We start from the raw sequence: 16,159 nt of genomic DNA, 5'->3' as shown, positions 1-16,159 counted from the left end.
TCTCTCTCTCTCTCTCTCTCTCTCTCTCTCTCTCTCTCTCTCTCTCTCTCTCTCTCTCTCTCTCTCTCTCTCTCTCTCTCTCTCTCTCTCTCTCTCTCTCTCTCATAATAATAATATATTTGATTTGTAATGCGCTTTATAATTGTGGAGCAAATCTCAAAGCGCTACATTTTAAAAGAACATAAAAACTAGCAAGAGTAAAAGAAGAAAGAATAAAAAATTGGCAAGACTAAAGCTAGCAAGGAGTCAAAATAACGCTAAAACTAGTAACGGAGTAAGAGAAACATAGAATAAATAAAACTGGTAAAAGAACATAAAATGTGTGGAGCAAAAAATGTGATACAAATCTGCAAAAGGCTCTATTAAAAAGAGCCTCTCTCTCTATCTCTCTGATCTCTAGCTTCAGGGCCCCGTTCCCCGTACCTGGATAACTGAGTTAGCCGGATAACTTTCGGTCAAGTCTGACTTAAGCCGGACTTTCCCATTCCCCGAAGCTGGATTGTCTAAATCACCATGACAACAGATCAAAAAGTTTGAGCCTGGTCGAGAGCAGGGTTAAGTTCAAGTTAGCCGGATGAACCATAGCCACGCCCCCGCAAATAAGTGACAGCTTGTTTCCTGAAATGATTCTCACAGTCTAGGATTGCATTATACCATTCTGAATTACGTTTTTGTGCTCCATTCTTCCAGAGGGGGCTTTTGAAATGTAAAATAGACCCAAAATGCTGATACTAAATTCACTTTGTCCTAAATAATGCACGTTATATATACCGTGGCGCTCGCTAGGTGCGATGTACACATTATGTGGTTATTTTAACAACGCGCAGCATTGCAAATGTGAATCCCGCGGGGATATCCTTAATGATTGAAACCTATCGCTCGTTTGGCTCTGATTCCTTTCATATTCTCCGCTGTGGATGAGGAGCGAGGAAGGAGAGGAGCGCCTGGATTTTGTTTCATTCAAGCATAAGATTGAAGTGTCTATGCGTGGATTGTGGATTTTGTGTGATATTGTAACTGGGATTAAAATGTCTGATGAGATGCGCTGTTTGACGGATTTGAGAAATTGAATGAGCCGTTGACGTCACATTAATGAATGAGAATAAAGAGATAAAACTTCATTCAAAATAAAGAATATTCTAAACACGGGTCTCTCGTTCATTAATGTATAAACAATGAATTTATCCCATCTGGCACAGTGGCGCAGCGGTAGTGCTCAATCCTGGCAACCGGGCGACCGGTGTTTGAAACCCCGCCTTTCCAATATAATTTTTTGGAATATAATATTAATGATTATACGCAGAAGTAGCCTAGTTTTAAGTTAAAATATTATAAATCTACATGCATTGAGGATGTCATTCTTTATATAGCTCTCAACGTGCACCAAATTGAATTATTCCTACATTGCAAAAAGAAGGAAAAGACTAGGATTCGAACCCCGGTCGTCTGCGTGAAAGTCAAAAGGACAAACCGTCACACCGCAGTACAGATAAATAAAGAATCCACCATAGATCAATCAATGGATAAGAGAGCCGTATCCTTATTCTGAAACAGTTGAACTGATTATTTTCGCTAGCAAGATCTCATTTGATTATTCAATGCATAAACCTACTGCCAGCAGGAACGTTTAAAGAAATATAATCTGATTGATTGGGGTAATGAGGGATTTAAAATTAGCCTATAGATTATGCATTTAACTTGTCGGCAAGGCTATTGAGCCGCCTGCAATCTGTAAAACAATCAATCAATCAATGCCGTTAGAAGATCAGGATTTCTGCGATCTACACCTGCTGTCTTTTCAACTGAAGCGGCCGCGCGCACTTATCCAGAGTCTCAAGTCTGGCTCGAGTTAACGAGACTGAATCAGCGTTCCAGGAACAGGAAAATCCAGGCTTCAAACATCGGGTTAACTGAATCTGGATAATGGGACTCTTGATCGACTTAGTTGAACCAGGTACGGGGAATAGGGCCCAGGAGAGAGTGGAGCGTGTTCACAAATACTGACTGAACTGACCCGGAGAACAGGAAGAACTCGATGGCCAAAGAGCAAAACCTCCTTATCTGCATACAAAAGTGTGGGGGGGAAACCTCCTATCTGCAGTTTGATCTTTTGAGTCACTGTGTGTAAATAATGTTTCTATTTGAATACATTTTTATAACCCACAAATGTGTATTGTTTGTTGTTATTCTTCCCTTGGCTTTTCGATAATTGAACCCTAATGCTACATTACAGGGTACGTAACGTCGCTTCAGCATTGACAATACCTGGAGCTCACACCACGCACACAGGTCTGTTGAAGTTGGCAACGCTGTTTGGGATTTTGTGGCACATTAGACTTTCTTTTGACATTTAATATTTTTTATTGAACGCTATATCCTGATCATTAGGACACAGTTATCTTGTGTTTTATTATAAATATGAATTCAGATTTTTTTTTTAAAACACTGTCGATAAAGGTGGGGCCACTGTGTAATTAGATTAGATCATATTAAAATGTGTGTCATCATACAGCACAAGTACACAACGTTTGGCATCCAACCAGAGTGCAAATGTAACAGTAAAGTGCTATATTAATATACAATGTACAGGTGATTAAACTGGATATAACATGTATAAATGAGTAATAGTGCTAATCAGATGTATGTACAGTGTTATAGTATTATTATGTACAGTGATAGTTATTCTAAAGACAGTATGGTAGTAAGTCATACTGGCCAGCATCATAACTATAGTGAGAGTAGTTAAGGGGTATGTACAGATATAGATATAGTATCTACAGATATGTAAAAAGCATATAGTAAGTATATATCACTGATTCTTGAGAGTCGGGACAAAACACTTTTTAATATTATATTTTGAGAATGCACACTATATTGATTAGAGTTGTATATTCATGTAGAGAAAGGTCTGAGCTATTTAACCATGTAAAGGTGCGGGCTCGACATAGAAAAACATTTCCAACAAATTCACATGTTTCCCTTTGAATAAATTTTTTTATTTTTTTTTAATCTTTTCCCCCCTCCTTTTTCCTCCGATTTTCTCCCATCCCAATGTTAGTCCCATCCCAATGTTAGGCGTTATGCCAATTCCCAATCCCCTTCCTGGTCGCTGCACACTTACCCCCCACTCGACTGTGGGGAGTATCACGTGCTTCCTCCGACACACGTCCAGCCAATCAACCGCTTCTTTTGGCAGCGCGGACTCTCACTGAGAGGGCGTAGCGTGTGGAAGGATCACACTATCCCACTTAGATCCTATCCGCGCTTAGCAGGCGCCCCGACCGAACTGTAGGAGTCGCTGTTTACAACGACCCGGACCCACCCCGCCAGCTTCTCCCACCCTCTAATACTGCCAATTGTATTAGTGTGAACGGCCAGCCAAGCTGGTGACAACCCCGGAGCTGTGAGCTGGATTCGAACTGGCGAATCCAGCGTCTCCGGGGTTGGTGACGAACGCAATCTCCGTTACGCCACCTGACCGCAGAAACTTGATTTGTTTTAACTCCGTCAGACACACAAAAAAGTATATAATTCTAATTATTCCAGTCCAACAAGAATCTAAAGTTCTGAAGTATGTTGTAATAGTGTTTAGTTACTCTGGTATTGTTTTATTGTTTTATTGTGGATCCCCATTAGTCTACACCAAAGTGAGACTACTCCTCCTGGGGTCCAAACATTAAAAATACAAACACACACAAAAAAAATTAAATAAAAATATAAAACCACAAACATTGAAGTACTCACAAGAAAACATCACAACGAACAAAACAGTGAATAAAAGCTCACTCAATATTCATAAGTTAGATATCACAATTCTCAACCATAAAATACAAATTACATATTCAGTCCATAAGAACAAAACAGATCAAAATCATATATATGATTTGAACTCATATTATAGCATAACTTTTCTCAAGTCACCGATCACCTTTATATTTCCATACTAATTTCAAAAGTCAATGGCCAAAATGTAACTCATTATTCATGAGCGCAATTTTAAACTTTTTTTTAAACATAAATTTGTTCCTTATCATAGTTATATTTCTGGGTATTTTATTCCAATAAGCAACTGCTCTATACATTACCGTCTTTTTCAGAGCATTTGTTTTTGGTAGATGTAAACTAAGTAAAGCATGAATCTAATGCTTGCCTTGTGCTATATCCATGTCTCATATTAGTTGGGTACAGTTGTGAGTGCAAACCCTCCGGTTTCCCAGTATTACAGATATTAAACAAAAGTTACCAGGCTACAGGCCATCCTCTGTTCCACTGTCATCCAGGTCAGCGCGGCATGCATCACATCACTGGTATGCAATCAAATATAATATATAAACCTCAGGTGTAATTTCACACTATTCTGAAAACCCAGATTTAGAAATATTTGCATTTTCAAACTTTGTTTTTAATGTTGATATGATAAAAAAAATATCAACCTGTTCCCCCCCACGGGGTCGGTACCGACCCCTTTTGACATTATTATCATATATTAATATTTTTATGAGTGATGCAATAAATTTGCATTTTTTAAATCAAACGTTTTCAAGTATTAATATCACTACTATGTTACAAATGCATGTAGAATGTAAAACGTTAGGTTGGCAATAGTTTAGCAATAGGTTAAAAGTGTACTTATATCGTTTTAAGTTTTCTATTTGCAATCGTTTTTTGACCCGGAACCGGAAATGGAAATGTTGAACCATGGGAATTGGAATCTTTTTGCGGCCATTTTGTAGAGGGGATTCGTAGCTATCGTTCAGCGTTGGAATTTCTCCGTTCTACACTTCCTGTGGTCCACTATGGTGGTTCAAAGTTCAGCGTTCTGAATGAATCATATCAATAATTGTTATGATTCGCGATAATAAGCTACAAAAGGTAACGTTTTTGACAAATATTGAAACGCAGTCAGTTTCTCCACACTATTGTTATCATGTAGGAAGAATTAGATCTGAAATTAGTTACAAAATGGTTATACTGTGGGGGAAATAAAATAGTACAGTCGATTACAGTAAATATCAGTATCTGTTATTATGCAAGCCTGGTGATACTATATCCAAATTGAACTCGGCCATTTGAAAGATACTATATGTATAATATATAGTATATGAATTGGCTATAATAAGGTAATGTATAAGCATATATTCTATATTCTATAATAATATTTCAAATTGCATTGGTCCGGATGGGAGAATTCAGTACTGTATATACAGAACCTTCAGTTTGATCATCTTCCCTTTATTAATTTCCTTAGATCTTTTGTACACATGATCTCAAGAGGGTACTGAATGAGCTCAGTCAAAGATGAAAAGAAAAATCATAATTCATATTTTCCTTTGTTTCATCACAATTTAAGCAAGCCTAGTAATAGACACAATATTTCTGACACTGAGAATACATTCATTGAGGTCCATAGATGTTCCTAGATACCAAGAATATGCAAATAGCCCTTGTAGAAGTGGAGCAATATTCCATTTACCTAGGTATACATTTTATGCAGATTTTCACCTGGGGTGGAACAAGACAAGAGGATGAAGATCTGATGCTCCTTTATTACTTAAACAACAAACTGAAGAAGGAATTTGTATTTTCCACAAAATTAACAAAAACAAACATCTGACGGTGTTGACAAACATCTGACGGTGTTGACAAAGATCCGACGGTGTTGACAAAGATCTGACGGTGTTGACAAAGATCTGACGGTGTTGACAAAGATCCGACGGTGTTGACAAAGATCTGACGGTGTTGACAAAGATCTGACGGTGTTGACAAAGATCTGACGGTGTTGACAAAGATCTGACGGTGTTGACAAAGATCCGACGGTGTTGACAAAGATCTGACGGTGTTGACAAAGATCTGACGGTGTTGACAAAGATCAGACGGTGTTGACGAGAAATTGACTGAGTTGACAAAATTGTATATGCATCTCTGATAAATGAACACATGCATTTTTTAAACAGATGGAAGTGACAATGATAAGAACTAATAACTCCTTGTCTTATACTGAACATTTTGTTAACTCAATTGTAATAACAACAAACTTTACATACACCGTTTCCAACTATTACAAAATGCACTGTTTCCAACAACAAAAACAGTCATGGAGACCATGGGGTCCCTTCTTCTCGTCCCTGTTTTCATCTACACAACTTCCTGATCTCCACTTTCTCACCCTGCACTTCTCTTCTTCGTTTCCTTCTGCATTTCCGATTAGTTTCACTATGATGTCTTGAACTGGGCAGAAACGGAACCTTTTCTGTTGGACCAGGGGGATGCAGAAATTCCACTTTCACATCTTGTTGATCGGTATCCACATCGATGGTCTTGGCTAGCCACTAGTGGTCATCATATTAGGGCGGGCCATACTTTTGTGCAAACATGAATTCGAAAGAAATCTTAACATGAGGGGTGTCTAAAATATGTGTTTATTGTGGGGAATTCAAATATAGGATAATTTTTCGGATATGATAACTCTAACCTAGATCATTTTGGATTTCAAAATGGCAGATTTGACCATTTTTCACCCCTTCGCAGGGCCGGACTGGGGGAATTATTCAGGCCAGGAAATATAGTGCGAAATATAGCCCAAGTCAGGCCACTTTTTAAGCAGGGGGTCTGGGGGTCCCCCACCAGGAAGATTTTTGTTACAAAGACTTAATTCCCTGCATGCTGGTGCAGGACTTTTCAAATGTTTACCCTTTAAATGCCATTGTTTGTGATGGCATCACAAATAATTTTTTTTAAAACACACACATTTAAATATTTTCAATATATCAAATGCAAAGTGGATTTTTCTGGGGGGGATTATTACAGGATAATAATTGTTATAATCATCATGTGTCAATGATTAGCAACAACACTGATTTTGATGGATTTTTTGTTTTTGTAATGTCAGACTTAACTCTTATCAGAAAAGTGAGAGTATTTCATTTTTAATCTGACATTACAAGAGAATTGAAAAAGAAAAATGGTTATGATCAGGACTGAAGTTGAATAAAAGATTTATGGAAAAGAAAAGTGACAGGGGATGATGATGATGCATGGTAACGTTAGCTATGTTAGCTAGCTAGCATGTTTATTTTTATTACTGACTAACCTGGTGGTCCCGTGGTGCAAGAAAACATTTGGTCAATGTTGCCACATTTAGCGGCATCTCATGCAAGGGCCTTTTTATTTATTTTTTATCTCCCTCTCTGCTCCATGCTTCCTCTTTTTTTCACTGTTGAAGTGTTGAAACATTTAATTTCCAGTCATTTCCACCTGACTGTTATGTGAAATACAAGCAGTAAGCAGTATGTATTTTTCTCTCTTTCCCTCTCTGCTCCACCCTTCCTCTTTTTTCATTGTCCATTTTCAAGCGCAGGTTATGCTTGACATTTCTTTTCTTTCGCTGTCTCTCCCTGTCATTTTGCAGAAGTGCCATCTGCCATGCCATTCGCCATCTCCACTGTCAATCAGTTGTATGGCCTGGTCCCGCCTCCACCAATCACATGCGGCTCCCTTTGTGTGTGTGTGACAGACAGACAGAGCTCCCGATGGCCAGTCCGAATTCTTTCCCCACTACATTTCCAGTTCCGCGTTCGCGTTTTGCGCTCTGATTGGCCACTGACGTTTCTGGTCGCGCCAATCGTGTGACGGCAAGTTCTTTCGCCGGTTAAGCTTAGGCACTCTTTCGAAGTTGGTTAAGGTTAGAGTTTGTCTTAGAGCAGGGCGATAGAACGCCAGCCCTGATTCCAAACTCTAACCTTAACCAACTTCGAAAGAGTCGCCTAAACTTAACCAGTGATAAACTAGGCGTTAGGTAGTTTGCAGCTGCTCGAGGCGGAAATGGGCGCGTCACGCGATTGGGCGCACATGTCACATGACCAGAAACGTCAGTGGCCAATCAGATCGCACCCGGAACCTTCGGTGGCCAATCAGATCGCAGAACGTGCACGCAGAACTGGAAATGTAGTGGGGAAAGAATAGACGCGTCCGGGCCTTCGCCATACATGGATGCCAACATGAATCTGAAGGAAATCCTAACATGCAAGGTGTCTAAATGATGTGTTTCTTAATGGGGAATTTAAATATGAGTACATTTTTGGGATAGGATAACTCTAACCTACATCATTTTGTATTGCAAAATTTCCAAATGCACCCATCCCCTTTCGAAGATTTTAAAAGAGTTTGGGCCAGGAGTTTGTTTGTTTGTCTTCAGCTCTCTTCTGAGGATGTGGTGGAATAGCAGGGCCTTTTGGATTTTCTGATTCCTTACTTTGCTTCCTGATAGCATATTCTTTGTTTCCGTGCCTGGAGAGTCCAGTGGTGATGTATTTGTAGCCTTTTTTCAGCACATTATTGTTTTTCTCAGGTTGTTTTGTTGCTTTGTTACATTTGTAATCTTCTCTTTTAAAGTTTGTATTTCTCTTGAATGCCTTTTTCGCATTTTACTTTGTTTCTGTTCCTGTCTGAGAGACTCTCTGCGCTGTCTGGCATTGTTATCTAGAATATCCTGATCTGGGGGGGTGTCTGCCGAGGCTCCAGCACCGCACCTTCATGGGACCTTTTCTATCTGCACATTTTCTGGACCTCTCTCTTTTCTCTGATACCTCTCCCAGCTTGTCTATTTCTATAACTTTTTTGTCTTGAACCCTCTTCTTCCACCTTTGTCTTTCCTACTCTTGCATGGCATGTTTGCTCTCTTTGTCACTGTGTAATTTTTCTCTTCTCTTTCATTGGTACTCTCTATTTCTTCTCCTTCGCTCCTCAACTGACAATTTTTGTCTAGCCATGCTTTCTTATAATACAAAAGTCATGAAAATGTATTAGAATAAGACTATAAAATCAGGTATCTATTTACTAAACATGATTGATTGATTGACGTTAAAGCTGCAGTGCGTAGTTTCTACAACTAGATGTTGCAAACATCTTCACACTGGCTTGTGCAGACAAAATCCATGTTCAGTGGAAGCAGTGGGAGAAAATTCAAGAAGACAGTCATTCCAATAATCCTAGGGTATATTACAACTGATAAAATTGTGACAACTGACTAGCAAAGAATTATCCTGTTTATCACTCCATACCATAATGTATTACACTATGGATGGAAAGTCAGAGAAAGGATGATGCAGCAATCTAGACACGCATGAACCAGTCCTATATTAAGAATTATTATAAAGATATTAAGATGAAATATCCACAGTTTACCACCGTGCACCTTTGCTCTGATGATGTACAGATGAATCTTTTCAGAATCGGGTCCCTTCTGCCACTCCAATGTCACTTCGATGTCAGTTTAGAACTAGCACTAGGTGTTAATTTTCTGCAGTAAACAAAGCGAGGGTACTTAATTTAAGTGCTTAAGTTAATTTTCTGCAGTAAACAAAGCGAGGGTAACTGCTTCCCCAGAGAGGGGGTCGGGGGCTACTGCCCTCAGACCCCCAAGATAATTTTTATATGGGCAGTCTGACTTGGGCTACTGTACCATATATTAGTGTTGCAATGCATGATAAATAAACAGTGAAAAAAGCTAAGAAATTGGATGGGGCTGGGACATTTGTGACGAATACAAATGTAAGATGAAAATCTTTCCAGCCTGTGGCAGGCAGTGGAGGTGTGAAATCCAGAACAATAGAAGTCACAAAGTGGAGTGGTGGAGTATTGGTAGAGTAGCAGTAAAAGCTGGACTTCTAAGGGCTTCTACTGTAAGTAAACAGTAACAAGAATAACTTTTCTTCTGTCTTGTATCCCTTCTGGGATATGAAAGGGCAGTAGCGGCTGCTGGTTCTCTCTCCACTAGGGGCGCTATACCAAAACATTTTGCAAACATGTACAGTACCACGCAACCGACTCATGGCAAGACGTGAGCGATTCGACTCACGCTCACGGCAATGAATCGGCTCTTATGAACGAGTCGCTCAGCTGTTACTACAACAACACACAACCAGTCAAATAAAGTATAGTCTAATTTACAACTTGAAACACAATATATAAATAGAAAAGTTAGAAACAAAACTCGCTCCGTCTCCAAACACACGCAGATCTCTCCCTCTCTCTCCTTCTCTCTCTCACACACAGCGCGACGTGGAATCGATTCGTTACACAATCAGACCTTGTATATGTAGTATTATATACCAAGAATAACTTCAGTATGAGTACAGGGCTGTACACATATTTTGCATATTGTTAAACGAGCCAAGGCTAGCTATTAAACTATCGATATGAATCGAAAATCTGGGACCCTGATGTAAACAAGACAAACGTCTTTCTCTGGTCTGCATCCCCTTAACAATTGTGTGTATTGAGCCGTACTGTATTGTACCCATTCTGCAATCTGTTAATAAAGTTTTCATTCATTCAAACATAGACGATATTGAACAAGCCATAATCCACGTATTTTAAATCCAAAAGAAGAGAGAGAGAGAGAGAGAGAGAGAGAGAGAGAGAGAGAGAGAGAGAGAGAGAGAGAGAGAGAGAGAGAGAGAGAGAGAAGCGTTATCTGAGTGGCAGAGAGAGAGAGAGAGAGAGAGAGAGAGAGAGAGAGAGAGAGAGAGAGAGAATCTACCTTGTTGTTGGCAGAAGGGCTTGTTGATAAAGTATATATCCACTCCATGGCATTGTCCATCCAGCCTGTGTTGATGTCCATCCATTGTCCATGCATGTCCCTCCACACTGCATCCATAATATAGCTTGTTAATAGCCAACAAGTACTGTGAGTGCCTTTGTCCATGTCCGCCTCGAACAGCCTGCAAACTACCTGGTGTTCTATCGCCATGCTCTAAGACAAACTCTAACCTTAACCAACTTTGAAAGAGTGCCTAAGCCTAACCGTTGAAAGAACTTGCCATCACGCTCCAAGACAAATATCTGCATCACACAACACAACAACAGCATAAACTCATGTTGCAAACTGCGGTTACGGAAAGTACCGCGTCGGCCAATCAGAGAGCTTTTAGACGCTCGGCTGCTTGCTAGGTCGTTTCAAACCAGCGCCCGAGTTCCATCATAATACATCATATTCAACGCAAAGCGCGTGGCTGCGACGGATACAGCGATGAACCAGTGCACGGCGGGCACGCGCACTCCAGGCGCAATTGCGCCTAGCCCAGAGAGAAATACGGCGAGGAGAAATGCCTGCGGCTACGGTAATGAAAAGGTCTATATCAGACAGAATCGTCACTTCCTGTTCAGGAAAACTATTATTAATCTTTGTAAAATTAAGTTATATTGTGCATTGGAAACACAAACATACTTAAAATTAGTAAATATTATTCATTTTAAACATGTTTATATTATTTATTAAGTTTTTTTTTCTTCTCTCATTTAACAGGTGGGTCGGCGCCCTAGCGCCCCCGGTGGCGAGCCGCCACTGTGAAAGGGCAACATGGAACTCCTTCCCCGCTCTATAAGAGGCAAGAGTGTAGATGTTTGGTAGTGAAAACTACACACTGCACCATATTTTACATCAATCAATCAACGTAGACAAGTGATATATTTATATTTATTTATTAACACATGTGCTGGGAAAGTAAGACAATTATTCAATAAGCAGACCACAGCCTGTCCATGCTCTAAAAGTCAGAAGTGTATTAATGCATGCTATTATATCAGGGGTGGCCAACCCGGGGCTCGCGAGCCGCATGCGGCTCTTTGCCCGTCAATGTGCGGCTCTTCCATCCATAAAAAAAAAAATAAAATATATTATAATTTTTTTTAATTTTTTTTTTTTTTTTTTATGTCACTCATTCCACAAGGACGTAGAATACAAATTTAATTTCTTTTTTAAATAGTCCATTTGCATGTTCTTGGTATCTGAATCTAGGGAATTTCTCCACCATTTTTCATCATATTGCAACACCGTTTTTTGCAAGACGTTCACAGAAAGGTAGAGAAACTAACTGCGTTCTGTTTTATGGCAATAACGTTCAGGTTTGTGGGAGATAATCCCAAAAAATAAGAGAAATAAAAAAGTGAATCCAGAAATCAGATGATTGACAGGGGCTAGTAATGTTATGGTTTGTAACCGACCTCAAACGCAACGGCACAGACAGGAAGTTCAGAGTTAGCCAAAAGCTAGGGCGTATTTATTTACAGAGTCACAAGATGGATGAGGTACAGTAATCAAACAAACGGGGATCTGGCATGTGACGATGTAGCGGCTCTGCAGATACTCCCAGTAGATAGTGGTGAGGAATTGGCATGTGACGTTGTAGCGGCTCTGCAGATACTCCCAGCTTTCACTCACGGTGGAAAACGGAGAGAGAGAGAAATCAGAAACAGCCCAACGAACACACAGAGGCAGAGAGGTGACTGAGTCCAGTATTAATCCCAAGTGACTTGATCTTCGGTGTACCACACACAAGTTAGCTGAGTCCAGTGAAAAACAACACGGTATTCTTCAGTGTTATTCTAACACACAAATTAGCTGAGTCCAGTGCGAAACAAAACGGAATTCTTCAGTGTTATCCTAACACACAATTTAGCTGAGTCCAGTACAAACAAAAACGGTATTTCTTCAGTGTTCACCAAACACACAAAAAACTGATAATCCAAAAAGGACTGTTTCCAAAAACTCACCAGAGCGCAACGCGGGCAGATAACGAGGCGCAGTCCAAACGGGGAACCAGGTTCTCCACAGCGGTTCTCCACAAAAAGGTCCTGGGCCCTCATTCATCAACGTGTCTTACGCACAGATTTGTGCTTAACCTGTGCGTACGACCATTTCTAAGCAAAGAGTGGGATTCATCAATTTCAATTTGAACTTGACTCCGTGCTTATGTGTACGCACAGCTCGAAGCACACTTAGCTGACGCCCAGTGGTAGAATATATTATTACAACAAGGAAATGAGCTTCTGTGCATTAGTTTCAACACTGGCATGTTCTGTATGAACCGTAATTCATTATAGTTCATTGTAAAATAGCAACAGTAGTGTAATTATGGTCAAAACCCTATAAATAGCATTTGGAATAATAGATCTTTCTCTCAGAATGAATGCAGCATGGTTTATATAGCGTTATCGGAATATACGGGGTGTACTGACTGACTGCGCTCCGCGTAGCTCAACTCGTTATTATTTTGCGCACAGACCGCAGAAACACGGGAACGTTTTGATTATATTTAAAAGGCTTTACGTTAAATGAAACAAGTGGAATTTCGAAGCTGTAAGCAGAATACAAGTCATATGAACACCCACGATATAGTGTTCTTCCCCCTTTTTACTGTATAAGAAAGAATAAAAAAACGCATTGCAATGACACCAGGGTGTATGTGTATTACAAAACCCTTGCAATAATGTGTCTTAAATGAATGAAAAGCATACATGCTCTGGACACAGAGCATATCGTGTGGGTGATATGACTTGTATTATGCTTACAGAATTCCACGTATTTAGTTTTACAATGTCAAAGCCTTTTAATGTAAATCAAAACGTTCCCGTATTTCTGCAATCTATGTGCAAAATAATAACGAGTTGAGTTCTAACAAAGAACATATTACATGCTGGTATGCTGATTGAGTAAACTATTATATGAATATGATATGATATAAGGTATACACTGGTCCGTCGCATACACTGGTATGCGCAAGTTACTGTTGCATAATGTAGGCTATGGCTGCTATTATATGTAATCCATATAGGCTACCTAATAGTATATGATTTTTAGAGGCATCTATTTTGTTGTCGGTAATACCGACAACAAAATAGATGCCTCTAAAAATCATATAGCCAATCGAACACAACTAATAAAGGCATTCATATTACAGCACGGTTATAATGACACACAACCAACGCCAAACAGTGGTCAACGAACGGTCTTTATTAGTATTTTGAGCTGTCCAGGCAGAATTTCAGCAATGGTCTTAGGGAGCCGTTGATATCTGACATCACCGTTTACAAGTCCGCCTTTTATTTATCCCATAACACGCGTTGTGTCTTCTTGGTTCGACAGCAGTGAACAATCTCCGTGAAGTTTCTCAGAGTTCCGCTCGGGTCAGTCCATTATTTCACATCCCATGGGGGGGGTTTCATCACTTTCATGACCATATATGGATAATCATGCACGAGCATTGACGGTAGAACAAAGTGGTATTCATCAACACGGAGGAGCATAGGACCTGTGTACGCACGGTTGATGAATCCCAATATTTCTGTGCGTGCACTGATTCTAAATTCTGTGCTTACGTGTGGAAATAGAACATTTTCCACGTCACGTTGATGAATGAGGGCCCTGGAGAGAAAGAAGACAGGAACAGCGACGGGGAATGGTAGGTATATGCAGTTGTATTCCAGAACGACCCAACATCGATAGCAAGGAGGTCTGTGTATATAAAGCCTTCAGGGGCGCTAATTACAAACTGTGACAGCTGCGGGATGAGATTGATACTTGCTCCAAAAGCGTGTGGCGGGGAATGCACCAATCAACACGGCACCTTAAAGGAACGGAGCGCGTGGCGGGGAATGCATCAATCAACATAGTACCTTAAAGGAACGGAGTGTGTGGCGGGGAACGGACCAATCATCACAGTACCTTAAGAAGCCTGTGGTGGGGAAAGAACCAATCCTCACAGGTGTGAGCTGGGTAGGGTCGTTTTTCAAAATTTGAAAGTGAGTCTCTTCCTTCAAAAGACTACACTCACTTTTGGATGTGCCACTTCCTCCTGTCAATATGCGCCGGTTTCCGACTCAATGCCCTGAGATTTCTATAATCTTATATTTCACTAATAACAGTTAAAATAATTGGTAATCAAACGTAATGCTGAAAATATACACTTTTACTGTATATCTCGGGCTTAAGAGGTTAACCCTGTGAGGCCCAAATTAAAAAGACATTAGCAACTTCAGAGGCCAGAGGGTGGGACATATAAACACATTTACTATCAAATAGCATTGTGAGGCTGAACAACAGGACCAATTGACTATACATGTGCTTAAATGGGAACTATCTTATAAATGGCCTTTTTCAGTGTTTACCATTGTTTCTTAGCTATGTGGACTTATATTAATAGGATCTATGTCTCTAATTCTCATATTGGCGCATTCTTCCAATTCTCCTCTCACAATATTCACCCTCACTGAACTGAGTCATCTGAAAATTTGCATATCTGTGATGTCAGAGATTTCTCAGCTGCATAATAATGTGGCAGTTGATGTGGCAGTTGGCACCAGGCCACACAGTGGTTGGAGCCCAGCCTCAAAACGGCTTAAGATCTTGAGATAGAAAAATGCGGTTTTTGAGTACTTGATTAGAAATACAAACCGTACGTTAAATCTAGAGGAAGGAAGGACGTGGTACTTACCTCACCATTTGAAAAAAACCTAGGTGTTCCATAGACTCACAGGAATTGTGTAAAAGTGCCCAAATAGTGAAAGAAATAGTCAAATAGTTCCCCTTTAACATTTTTTAAATAAACATTCTTTTTTTAAATGGCTAAAAGTGATTTTGTAATTTTGCAACCGTGGGTCTCACAGGGTACTTTTAACCCTGTGAGGCCCAAATAAAAAAGACATTAGCAACTTCAGAGGCCAGAGGGTGAGACCTATAAACACATGAAGGGTGCCGTGACTGAAAAAAAAGTTGAGAAACGCTGGTATATGGTGTGGCTCTTTGTGGTACCACAGTAATTTTTGTGGCTCTTAGTCTCTGACTGGTTGGCCACCCCTGTATTATATGCACACTTCTGTGCAGATACAACTCTGAAATAACATTTAAATCCTTTACCATGTTCAAAAATAGTATAATAATAGCATATTATGAGGTTATTGATGGTTTTGTCAACTCCGTCAGTTTACACGTCAACTCCGTCAGACACTAAATCTGATGGAGTTGACGTCTGACAGAGTTGACAAAAGGGCACACATTTTCCCTCCAAGCCTGTATTGTGCAGTACAGCTAGCTAGTTTTTTGGCAGTTGCTAGCTGTCTTAATAATCTCACTGAAACACTTGAATTCAATCCACTATTGTTTTTTAAAAGTATAATAACGGAGAGACGGTGTTGATATGTTCCAGCTGTGACCATCGGAATATTGACATTGTTTGTCTAAAATATTAAAAAGTGTAAAACTTACCAGACCATGTGTGGTAGTGTTGCATTCACCACACCGTAACACTTCCGGGATTCTGAAATCAGGGAGGAGATTGCGGGGGGGGTCAAATGAATGAATGTGGACGAGAGCCGTGATGTA

This window comes from Notolepis coatsorum, assembly GCF_963971535.1.
Source record: "Notolepis coatsorum genome assembly, chromosome: 14".
In the NCBI taxonomy this organism is placed as follows: domain Eukaryota; kingdom Metazoa; phylum Chordata; class Actinopteri; order Aulopiformes; family Paralepididae; genus Notolepis; species Notolepis coatsorum.
This window is presented reverse-complemented; position numbering follows the sequence as displayed.